Genomic DNA, 12382 nt, shown 5'->3' with positions numbered 1-12382 from the left:
GAAAATAAATAAAAACAAAAAAAGTAAATGTATTTACAGTGACATCAAAAATATAAAACAGTTAGAAATTAATACGACATGCAAGGCCTCTATACTCTTTAGCATACAAAAATAGAAAAGTGTATTACTGACAGAAATGAAAGAAAGCCTAAATGGAGCAGGGCACCATGTTCATGGGTTTAAAAAAATAAATAAATAAAAAATAAAAAAATTTTAAAAAGTTCTGTTCAAATGTTTTTAAGTTAATCTATAGATTCAAAGCATTGTTAATCAAAATCTCAAAAAGTCATGAACAAATATTCTCTAACACAGTTTGCTAAAAGTGTAACTGCTGGCCATAAGATATGCTTATTCCTTCTAAAAAGTATTCATGGGTCATGCACTGTGGCTCACACCTGTAATCTCAGCACTTTGGGAGGGCAAGGCAGGCAGATCACCTGAGGTCAGGAGTTCGAGACCAGCCTGACCAACGTAGTGAAACCTCATCTCTACTAAAAATACAAAAATTAGCCAGGCCGTGGTGGTATGCATCTGTAATCCAGCTATTCAGGAAGCTGAGGTGGGAGAATCACTTGAACCTGGGAGATGGAGGGTGCAGTGAGCAAAGATTGTGCCACTGCACTCCAGCCTGGACAACAAAGGGAGACCCTGTCTCAAAAAGAAAATAAAAAGTATTAATGGATATTGTCAAATTGGTCTCCAAAGAGATTATGCCAGTTTACATACCACCAAAAGTATATGTGTCTGGCCATGCACGATGGCTCATGCCTGTAATCCCAGCACTTTGAGAGGTCGAGGCAGGCAGACCATGAGGTCAGGCTGAGGCAAGAGAATCGCTTGAACCTGGGAGGTGGAAGTTGCAGTGAGCTGAGATCGTACCACTGCACTCCAGCCCTGACAATAGTACAAGACGCCATCTCAAAAAAAGGAAAAAAAAAAAAAAAGTATATGTGTCAATTTTTCCATAAACTCATTGGCTCTGATATTTGCAAATTCATTCATGTATGAAAAAATTGTAGTTCAATTTATAACATCTCTCGTGGCTATAATATGACTGCACATCTTTCATTTACTTAAGATGTCTTTTGATCAGTGAACTCTCTAACATGTCCTTGGTCATTTTTCTATAGAAGTGTTCATTTTTGGGTTTTTTTTTTTTTTTTTCGAGACGGAGTCTCACTTACTCTGTCGCCCCAGGCTGGAGTGCAGTGATGCAATCTTGGCTCACTGCAATTTCTGCCTCCCAGGCTCAAGTGATTCTAATGTGTCAGCCTTCCTAATAACTGGGGTTACAGGCATGCACTACCATATCCAGCTGATTTTTGTATTTTTAGTAGAAACAGGGTTTCACCCTGTTGGCCAGACTGTCCTGAACTCCTGACCTCAAGTCATCTGACTGCCTCAGCCTCCCAAAGTGCTGAGATTACAGGCATGAGCCACCACACACAGCCAGGATTCTTCATCTTTTTGTGAGACATGCTTGCATTTAATATGTGGCTCCTTTTCCATCACATATAATGAAATATGTTGCCCAATATTTATTTTTTTTTCTTTTTTATCTCCTATGGTTTATGACATCAATAGAAGTCGCTTTCTCCTTTGGAATTATAGTATTTTCCTATATTTTCTTTTAGTATTCTTTTTTCAATTTTTAAATTGAAATCTTTGATCATCTAAAATTGATTTTGATGTAAATGGAAAAGTTTTAACTTTTATTTTCCATGTCTAGCCAATTAGTCCCATACCGCTTATAGAATAATTAGCCTTTTGCTCACAGGTTAGCGATGCTATATTTTATTTTCAAATCTGTTGATTTGTCTATTTATGTGTGACTATTAAGTAAATGGAAATATCTGAACGTTATAATATGTTTTAATATTTGATTTCTGATTACTTTTGACTAGGTACCAAAAGCTCCTCAAAATTGGGATCATGTTAAATCAGTATATCGATTTAGGTGGATTGATCTTTTTAATATAATAGTTCATCTTTATATCAAAAAGAATATATTCATTTTGTTTATTAAAGTCAGTCATCCTCATTTCTTCATGAGCACTTTACAGATTTTTATAAATTTGACATTTTGAGTTTATTTCTACATATTATATACATATATGTTTTATGTCCTGTGTTAATGGATTTTTCTTTAATCATTTTTTAAAAAGTTGTTTCTGAATATAGTAAAGCAATTTTATAGTTTAACTGTTTTTTAAAGTCTTAAAGCTTGTAATAATTGATTTCCTTAATTTTTTCTGCAGGTGATATCTTTCTTCTTACCTTCTAAATGTTATGCTTCTTATTTCTTTCCCTTTTCTTATTGCTTTGGCTACTATCTTCAGAATATTTATCTCAGAAATTTTGTCTTGTTCTTGTTTCTAGTAGGAATACTTCTTTGGCATGACTTTGGTTTTGAAGATACATGGCTAGACAGGCTGTTAGATAGAAGACAAACACATATATACTGACATAAGTGTATCATGTTTAGTAAATTTCCATCTGTGTAATCTTGATTGAGCTATTAATCTGAAATAAAATGTTAAATTACTGTAGTAGCTATGAAGAAGATCCCCTAACTTTTTTCTTTTAATTTTTTAATATGACAATTACATTAATCCATTTTGTAATACTAAACTTGCATGTAAAATTTGAGCCAAACTTGATCACTGTGGATTATTCTTTTGGGTTCTATTTACTAATTTGCTATTCATATCAATAAGTACATCAATATTATCAAAATTAGTCTGTAGTTTTCCTTTTTTATTATTCTGTGTCAAGTTTTGATATCGGTATTATTTTTCTTGTTTTATAAAAAAAAACTTTGAATCTTTTCTTCCTTCTGTATACTGTACTTTGGAACAGTTATAATAGCACCAGTATTCTTGATTTTTTTTAACGTTTTCTTTAGCATTCAATTGCAAAACCATGGGGAGAGTTTGGTACTCTTGGAGAGGTTACTTTTTATAACAACTTTTTCAACATGTTTGTGCCTAATGTTTTATTCCTAATTTCTGTATAATAAAAAATCAGTTTTTGTAATTTGTACTTGGTTTAGAAATAACCTATTTCATATCATTAAAATAAGAATACTACCCAAAACATTGCCTGGGTAACAGAACAAGACTCCCATTTCAAAGAAAAAAAGAAAATGGTACCCAAAACAATATCCAGATTCAATGTTATTCCTAAACTACCAACATCATTTTTCACAGAAATAGGAAAAAAAAAAAAAAGTCTAAACAGAACCAAAAAAGAGGCTGAATAGCCAAAGCAATTCTAAGTAAAAAGAATAAAACTGGAGGCATCAAATTATCCAACTTCAAACTATACTACAAGGTTACAGTAACCAAAAAAGCATGGTACTGGTATAAAAGCAGACACACAGACAATGGAACAGGTTAGAGAGCTCAGGAGAAATAAAGTCACACACCTACAACCACCTGATCTTCAACAAAGTTAACAAAAACAAGCAATGGGGAAAGGACTCCCTATTCAATTAATGATGCTGGAATAGCTGGCTAGCCATATGCAAAAGAATGAAATGGGACCCCCACCTTTTACCATATATGAAAAATAACTCAAAATGGATTAAAGACTTAAATGTAAGACCTAACATTATAAAAATCCTAGAAGAAAATCTAGCAAATACCATTCTAGACATGGGCCTTGGCAGTGAATTTATGACTAAGTCCTCAAAAGCAACTGCCACAAAAACAAAAATTGACAAGCGGGACTGAATCAAAGAACTTCTGCATAGCGAAAGAAACTATTAAGAGAGTAAATAGACAATCTATAGAATGGGAGAAAGTATCTGCAAAGTATGTATCCAATAAAGCATCTATAAAGAACTTAATTATTCAACAAGCAAAAAACAAATAAACCCATTTAAAAAGTAGGCAAAGGGCATAAACAGATATTTTTCAAAGGAAGACATACAAGCAGCCAACAAACATGAAAAAATGCTCCACATTGCTAATCATCAGAAAGATGCAAATCAAAACCACAATGAGATACTATCTCACACCAATCAGAATGGCTACATTAAAAAGTCAAAAAAATAACAGAGGTGGGCAGGGTTGCAGAGAAAAGGGAATGCTTATACACTGTTGGTAGGAATGTAAATTAAACCATTTTCTTTATAATACTATTATAAAGAAACATATTTCTGCATAATACTATACTATTCAGCCACTGTGGAAAGCAGTTTGGAGATTTCACAAAGAACTTAAAACAGGACTACTGTTCAAATCAGCAATCCCACTAATGGATATATACCCAAAGGAATATAAATAATTCTGCCAAAAAGACACATGTACTTACATGTTCCTCACACCACTATTCACAATAACAAAGACATGAACTCAACCTAGATGCCCATCAATGATGGATCGGGTAAAGAAAATGTGCATATACACCATGGAATACTACACAGCCATAACAAAGAACAAAATCGCATCCTTTGCAGCAACATAGATGCAGCTGGGGGCCATTATCCTAAGTGAATTAACAGAGGAACAGAAAACCATGCACTACATGTTCTTACTTATAACCAGGAGCTAAACACTTAGTGCACATGGACATAAAGATGAAAAAATTGACACTGGGGACTAATAGGGAAGGGAAAAGGGGGTGAGGGTTGAATAACTACCTATTATGTACTATGCTCATGGGATCATTCAATCCCTAATCTTCAACATTACGCATATACCTATGTCAGAAACCTGTTCTCGTATCCCCAAACTTAAAATAAAAGATGAAAAAAAAAAAGAAATAATCCCTTTCATCCAAGTTTTCTAATTTATTGTCATATATTTACTTTAATCACCATCCAATTATTTTAATTTTTTTTCAAGTTGGTGATTGTTTCCATTTTTATTTCTCATCTTGTACACTTAGGCTTTCCTTATTTTGCTTTTTAAAAGACAAAGGCTGAATAAAACTCACAGCGATTTTTAAGAGAAAACATCAAAAAGAAGGGGAAAGCAACAGTAAAATAGTAATAAGGGATGGGAGAAGAAAAAGGAAAATGATGACGAAAAAGAAGACGAGGAGGCAGAGAAAACAAAGAAAAAATAAGAGGAAAAGAAAATTGTATAAAGGCAGAGAGGATCTAAGATGACCTCTCTGGCCAAATGTGGACCAATGTTGCCTAGACTGGTGCTACTCAAAGTCTATGAAGTGTTACTGGTCCTCAATGAGAAAAAGAGCTTATGCCAATATGCAAGTCTATGTGCCAATATGCAAGTCTATGTATTGTCTTGGTTCCTTCATCAGAAAAGCTTTGCTGTGAAAAAATAATAATAATCTCAGTTGAACTAGCAGTGTGCTTGGTGAGCAGTGTGCTTAGTGACATATTTGATTTATATTATCGTGTCGTTTTTGTCTTATCAGAGGCAGGTAACAGTTTGCGGATGGGCACCAGCCAGCAGGAGCACCAAACTTGATCCTTCACCAACCAGGCCTCCAATGAACTGCATCTGTTCCTCATCTTATTGAGATTCTCCAGCTGGTTTCATGGCCTCAGTCACTGTTTTAACCTTCTAGACCTTGGGTACTACCAGACATCTAGATGCACGGTTTAACCCATAGTCAAGAAAGTTTAACACACATAGGCAATCAGTAAATATTGATTGATCTAATAATTGATTTTGAATGATCAGGGCTGGTGTGTGTACAGCTGGCAGTTAGTGAACTAAACAATCTACACTTAGCCTAGGGTCAGTGACACTTGAAATTGGCAGACACTCTGATTCCAAGTTGTGTGTCCTAGTGCAAAGCTGTGTTATACAGTGAAAACAGAACTGTTTTCTTCTCCTAATGGCATAGGCTTGAAGAGGGGCTACCTTTTTTCTAATTTACAGAAAGACTCTATTAGGCTAGCAGCAGCCCTGTGAATTACTCAAATGCAAGGAATTTGACTGTAAACTAGCATCAGATATACAGCTGCTCAAACAGTATTAAACTGATGCTGTATGTTCTAAGTGACAGGAGGTAGAACCATCCCAAAAGTATGGCAAATTGGAATGACAGCTCCTTGACACAGGAATGTTCTTCACCTGGCTTTCTTTTTTTCATTTTTTCCAACACTGACACAGTTAATCTGTCAAAGAAATGAAAGATGATTTTTAACTAAAATGTACATCTATAATCAGTATACAGGGTAGCTGTGACATCCTTTCCTTCAGGAAGCTTTCCTTGATCTTCTAAGTCTGGGGTTAGATGCTCTTCCAGTTTCCTATGGTAGTAATCTTTATTTTCCATTCTGTAGCATTGAACACTATACTGTAGTTAGCTATTTGCATTTCCATTTGCCAAAGCACATTATTCACTACTGTATTTTGAATACTTAGCACAGTGCCAGCACATGGTGGGAGGCAGGGCTGGGAAGTGGAGGAAGAACAGAAGCAAACAACCTGTAGCAGAATATCATTTTTATACATCAATTCAATGTGCTCCTCTTTGCAAAAGCCAGAGGCAAAAGGCTTTTTGCCTTTGTACATTGAATTGTACACCCAGGAATAGATCTTTATCCAATAAAGGTCCTCTGACTGCTCCTAAAGACACACCCAAAGACATTTCAAATGACTTAGCAAAGTGCAGCCTACCTCTGGACCAATTTTCATAAGCAACTCGGGTAATTTCTAGGAGAAATGAGGCAAAACATTGCTCTATAAAATTCAAAGGGACACCTCTCAGGGTAGCTCTGACAAAGGCCCATAGACAGAAAAGTGCAACAAGACCTACTAATAAAAAATTACCTTAAGGGCAGAAGATCAAACACCGCATGTTCTCACTCATAGGCGGGTGTTGAACAATGAGAACACATGGACACAGGGAGGGGAGCACTACACACTGGGGTCAGTTGGGGGGAAATAGGGGAGGGACGGTGGAGGGTGGGGAGTTGGTGAGAGATAGCAAGGGGAGAGATGCCAGATGTAGGTGATGGGGAGGAAGGCAGCAAATCACACTGCCACGTGTGTACCTATGCAACAATCTTGCATGTTCTTCACATGTACTCCAAAACCTAAAATGCAATAAAATAAATTGGAAAAAAAAAATTACCTTGAGGAAATGGGGAGGCTAGGCTCTAAACTTTGACTTAAAGAACTCTCAGAACTTCCCATAGACTCTTTTATTTCTCACTGGCTACCTCAGGTTCCCAAGTAGCTGGAATTACAGGCGTCCACCACCATGCCTAGCTAATTTTTATCTTTTAAGTAGAGGTGGGATTTTGCCATGTTGGCCATGCTGGTCTCCAACTCCTAATCTCAGGTGATCCACCTACCTCGGCCTCCCAAAGTGCTGGGATTACAGGCATGAGCCACTGTGCCTGGCCCCGTATAGACTTTTCTTAATCATGTTTCTGTCATTTGCTGGCTTTGTGATCCCATACAAGGTACTTTTTATTCTTGAAGCTTAGTGATTGCTAAAGGAGGAATAATATTTGCTTCCCCAAGTAACTGGGAGACTTAAGTGTGTTTCTACAAGAGAAAAAGGCAGATACCCAATAAGTACTCGAAAAATATGCCAACATTTCTCACACACACACCTGCCACAGGAACAGGATGCAGTTTGGTCTATAACAAAAGCTTGGCGTATACAGAAAAGTAACTGGATCCCTGCCACTTTTTATTTACTTACAGGAGTCAAGGAGAATGATGATTTTCCTAACATCCAGTACTATCTCAAAGCAAATCTGCCAAGAAGAAAGTTTATTTTTGTCACTTTCTTTTAAACTTTCTCCCTCCACTCCACTGTCAGTTCCTTGGGGGGGTCAACTAGTGCCTCGTTTACCAATAACTTTGTCTCAATGAACTATCATAATCCCAGACAGTTTGTTAGCTCAGTGGTGCTCAAACAGCACCACTCCATCATGTAGCAATTCAGGAAGGCCCTTGTCCTTTAAAGGGATCTTAGGTTACACCAGACAGGCCAGGAAAGCAGCCGTCATTTGGCTGGGTTTGGATAAAAGTGACTGCAAATGTGGCTTTACAGTCGCATCGCTGCAGAAGCTGTCAACTGAAAATGGGCAAAAGACATTTGTGTTTTACCGTGTGACACTAGGAAATATTTAAGATTGAAAGGGCAACTCCCCAAGTGGTCTTTTTAATGGGCTCGGGGGCTTTCCCTAGTGTCCCTCAAATCAGATCGATTTGTTCAGCTCATTTTTAGGACCAGCCCTGGCTGATTCTGAAAAATCAAGACATGCGTGGAGGGCCCCAAGAGTTCTCTGAAATCCTCAGCTGGACGGTTCACAGCAGGACAAGTGCCAAGAGGCTCCTCCCATCAATCCTGAAGCCTGGGATCCATCCAAAACTGCTCCAGGAATCCTGATGGGTTCCAAGGAATACTTCCCAGGGAATTACTAAGAGGCCTTACCAGTGGGGCGCCTGTCCTTTCAAAGGGACCCACAGGAGGTCAGGGCTGTAGTGGAGATTCAGGTCTATCCTGGCTCAGGGCTCCCCAGGAAGAAAGAGAGGATGGATACCCAGTGTTTGCTGAGAGAGTAAGAAAGACAGCCTGTACATCACGGATGAACCTTGAAAATATTTTGCTAGGTAGAAGGAACAGTCACAAAGGACCACATATTGTATACTTCCATTTATATGAAACGTCCAAAATAGGCAAATCCATACAGACAGGGCAGCAGGTTAGGGAGAAATGGGGAGTTACTGCTAACAGGTACAGGGTTTCTTTTTGGGGTGCTAAAATATTCTAAAATTGTGGATTTACTCTGCTCTGTGAAAACACTAAAAATCATTGAATTGTACACTTAAATAGTTTAATTTAAGAGGTATATGAATTATATCTCAATAAAGCTATTTAAAAAACAAGCAAACAAAACCATCCAGAAGTTTACCTTGCAATAAGGAAGCCCTTAAGTTCAGAGGAATCCAAGTTGCTCTTCTGAAAAACCAAATATCCAAATGCCGTTCATTCATTCATTTATTCATTCACTCACTCTAAATGTACCAGTGAGCTCTCTATGTGCAGACTGGACCACGTTGTCAGAAAGAGAACACCAGGTCCTTCACTGCATCCAGTTTAAAGCCTGTTTGCTGGATTTGAATAGAGCGTCTCTATCACCTACTGCAAGTATTATAAAAAGGGCCCTCTCTGTTGCTCAGTAGAGGAGGGGCCCCAGGACCTTTAACAGGGGAGTTTCAGGAAAGTCCATTTTCATTTCTGCGTTCCTCTCCACAGCCACCAAAGTCGTACTGCCATCTTTGTCGTGTTCCTGCCCCTACTCCCACCCCCTTCAGTTGCTGCCAACAGAGGACTCTCCAAAACTTGCAGAAATAATGGGAATCTCAGCAGCAGCTCCAGAAGCAATGTTTAGGGGAAAATCCTGTGAGAGCTGCACACAAGCTTCATTTGGACACTTTAGTAAGAGCAGGTCCAAAACACTCCGGACCTTAGCAGAGCAACCCTGAGCCACAAATGACCCAAGAACCCAGCACTAAGATCTGAGCGCCTGTGGTCCTGGACCTGCCGGCGGCCTCTAGGCCCTGGTATGGGAGTGAGGCCACTGTAATGGCCCCATGGTGCTCCTTTTAATCGAGCCCTAACCCTGTCCCCCCGCTGGGCAAGCTGTGCGCAAAAGCCCAGCTGCCCCGGATGCCCATCCGCCCAGGCGCTGCGTAATAGGAGGCTTGTGGGGGCGCGGGGTGTGGGGGGTGTCAGAGAGATAAAAGGGGGCAAATGAGAGGTCGACAAGCTAAAGCGGAGAAGGTCATTCAACATTACAACCAGGCGGTGTCTCTCTCAAAACCGCAACCTCCTGGCCTCTGGCACCAAAGCAAAACGCACGAAGTATCCCAGCTTCCAGGGCAGAGAGGTGAAGGAGCGCCTACCACCCCCATCCATCATCGCGCGATGCCTAGCTGCTTTCCTTTGCGTCCAGCGACTGGTCCCTCAGCTACCCAAATCTGTGGCAGTGCCAACAGGTGGCTGGGCAAATTTCATCCCCTCTGATCTCCATCAGCGGCTCTCCCAAGCTATCCCAAACACAAGCTAAATAAAAACAGCGTATTTTTAATGCACACACAGCCCTTCAAAACCGATCCCACCCAAATTAAGCCCCTTCTGTATGGAAATGCTGGAGCCACCACTGTCCGCAGCCAAACGCAGCTTCTTCCCGCCGCACGCTCAGGTCACCAAACACTGGGAAAAGCTTCCCGGAGCAGCACATGGTATTTCCACGATCTCTGCGCTCTCACCACTCAATGCCTCTTATCTCCCTGCCCCATGAGCCCGGCCAAGAGGCATCCAGGTGCACCCGTCCCGTCCCATCCCAAAGGTCCCCAAGCCATCCTGGGCGCGCGCGTGTAAAGAAAGTCCATGGAATTGCATTGCATCTGCAGGTGGCCTGCTGTTTCCACTTTTCCTTTCTCATGAATAGACTTCGAAGCAGAGCCGAAGAAGAGCAGAGAAAGACGAACTGACCTGTGCTGGGCAAGGTTCCAGCCCAGGCTGGGAGCTCTCGGCGCCTAGGGAAGATCGAAGTTGCACAGCGAGTTGGTCCTCGGCGGCGCACCGCCCTTGCTCTCTTCCCTCCGAGCACCCTTTTTAAATTAGCCTCTCTCTCTCTCCTTCTCCTTCTCCCGCTGCGCTTGCACTCCCAGCCTCCTGGAGCTGCCTCCGCCTCTCCAGCTGGGCGCCCAGGATCAGATAAGAGGAAAGGAAGGCCCGCCGGCAGCCAATTATAAAGCTGAGGGTAGCCGCGGGGGCGGGAGGTGGGGAGGTGGGAGGCAGGCCTAAATCCTTAACGCCCCCCACTTTCTCTCCTCCTCCACTCCCCCATCCCCGCCCTACCGGAGATGTCTAGGAGCAGCCCCGTGCTGCCCACGCGCTCCGCTACCCGGAACCTGGCAGTCGCCCCAGGTGCACGCCGCAGCCGGGTGTGGCGCTCCGGGAGCGAGCCAGGCTTTTTCCCTTCCACAGGGGCAGAAGCTAGTGCAAGCTCTCAAGCCAGCCCCCCCACCCCCACCCCCGCCCCCGGTGGCTTTGGGAGGTCTGGAGCCCTCCGGTTTTCAGGTGCTGTGTGGCCACTTCCCCATTCTCAAAAGACCGACCTTGCCTTTCCGCGTCAAAGGCTCCGAGTCAAAGAGGTATCCACTGTAAAGGCCCCCTTGGAGCCTCCTCTTCTCCCTCTCCCTCTTCCGAATAAGCCCAAGGACTCTAAAACGCCAAAGCAGCGATGCCCAAACTTTAAGGTGCAGGGGAATCGGCTGGAGGTATCGAAATTGACATTTTTGTAGGTTACAAAAGGACAAATATCGGCTATTTCCTGTGGTTGTACCTCGTAACCTGCCGATTCCCCACCCCACCCGCAGAGATTCTGGTTCAAGGAGCTTGAGCTAAGGCCTCGGACCCTGCAATTATCACACCCCCTGGTGGTTCAGATCCTTGCAGTCTATGCTTTGAGAGGCTCTGCCCTGAGATGTGAAGAACAGGAGGCCACCGGGCCCGGCGCTGGCTCTCCGGAGACTCGGTTCTCACCTGCTGAGTGGGCCCTCTAGAAAAGTCACCACCTTTACTGATTTTTGACCCATATCTCCCATCCTGCACGCCCGATTCTTTACAAATGTTAGGGGGGCGTTGGGTGGAAACTGAGAATTCAGCAAAACCCTATTTTGTGAGAAAATACTTTCTTGCCTTGGAAAAACTGAAAAGAGTATTTCACCACCACCAAAGGCTGGTGATGGAGCGAAGAGAGGGGAGAGCAAGTGGCACTCTTAGGTTTCCAAATTTGCCTCCATCATGCCCAGCTGAGAATCCAGATAGAAGGGCTGCGATTTGCAAGGTGGTCCCTCCGACATTCCAACTGCCCAAGCTGCTGCTAGCCACCTCCTCTCCTCTCCCCGAATATGTTACTTGCATTCCTGGGCATGCTCCGAGCTGCTGCAGGGGTCCTGCGGCTGGAGTCAGTGGAAGGCCCCCTCCAGCCCCCACCGCCGCCCCGCGTCTCCCGGTCTCGCTAGGAATTGGCCTCAATTTAGCTACAGGGCGCGGCAGGAGCAAGGCGCCTTTCGGCTTCCGCGCTTCGCTGAACGCAATTCTCTGGCTGGCGTAGCTTTTTCGGAGACCAGCTCAGAGTCCAAGGACTGCAAAGAGAGAGCGCCACCTCGTGTTGCGCGGGTTCGGGAGAGGCGGGATCTAGAACCCCGATTCGCCCTAGATCCACACGTAGGGACTACAATGCCATTTTAGTTAGATCTTTCTCCGTCTGCCCCCATAAAACTGTCTCTCATCCTCATATTCTGAGTCCCCTTTTCGCTAATAAAAATTTACTCTTGTGTTCGTTTTTACCAACATGCAGATGACTAGCATAAGCTTTTTTTATACTTCCCTCTGATGAGGTAGTTGCAATGTTAGCACGAAG

At 42.2% G+C, this 12382-nt stretch overlaps 1 protein-coding gene across 4 annotated transcripts in view; it reads right to left on the bottom strand.

The window, feature by feature from the left end:
• The window catches only part of COL14A1 (collagen type XIV alpha 1 chain), a 257258-nt gene extending 245926 nt beyond the window's left edge, over positions 1 to 11332 (bottom strand). For 3 of the 4 annotated variants that reach the window (XM_032252674.1, XM_032252687.1, XM_032252695.1), the window contains exon 1: positions 10444 to 10706. The gene's annotated coding sequence lies outside the window, so the exon portion shown is untranslated. Of the gene's footprint in view, positions 1 to 10443; positions 10707 to 11072 lie in introns of those variants that run through there. The other variant, XM_032252681.1, reaches the window with a different exon arrangement.
• Positions 11333 to 12382: the final 1050 nt, after the last annotated feature.

Source organism: Sapajus apella, unplaced genomic scaffold (genome assembly GCF_009761245.1).
Source record: "Sapajus apella isolate SASKATOON/1434 unplaced genomic scaffold, GSC_monkey_1.0 scaffold3, whole genome shotgun sequence".
Lineage (NCBI taxonomy): Eukaryota > Metazoa > Chordata > Mammalia > Primates > Cebidae > Sapajus > Sapajus apella.
The sequence above is the reverse complement of the archived record's forward strand: the minus strand, read 5'-3'. Positions and strand labels throughout refer to the sequence as shown.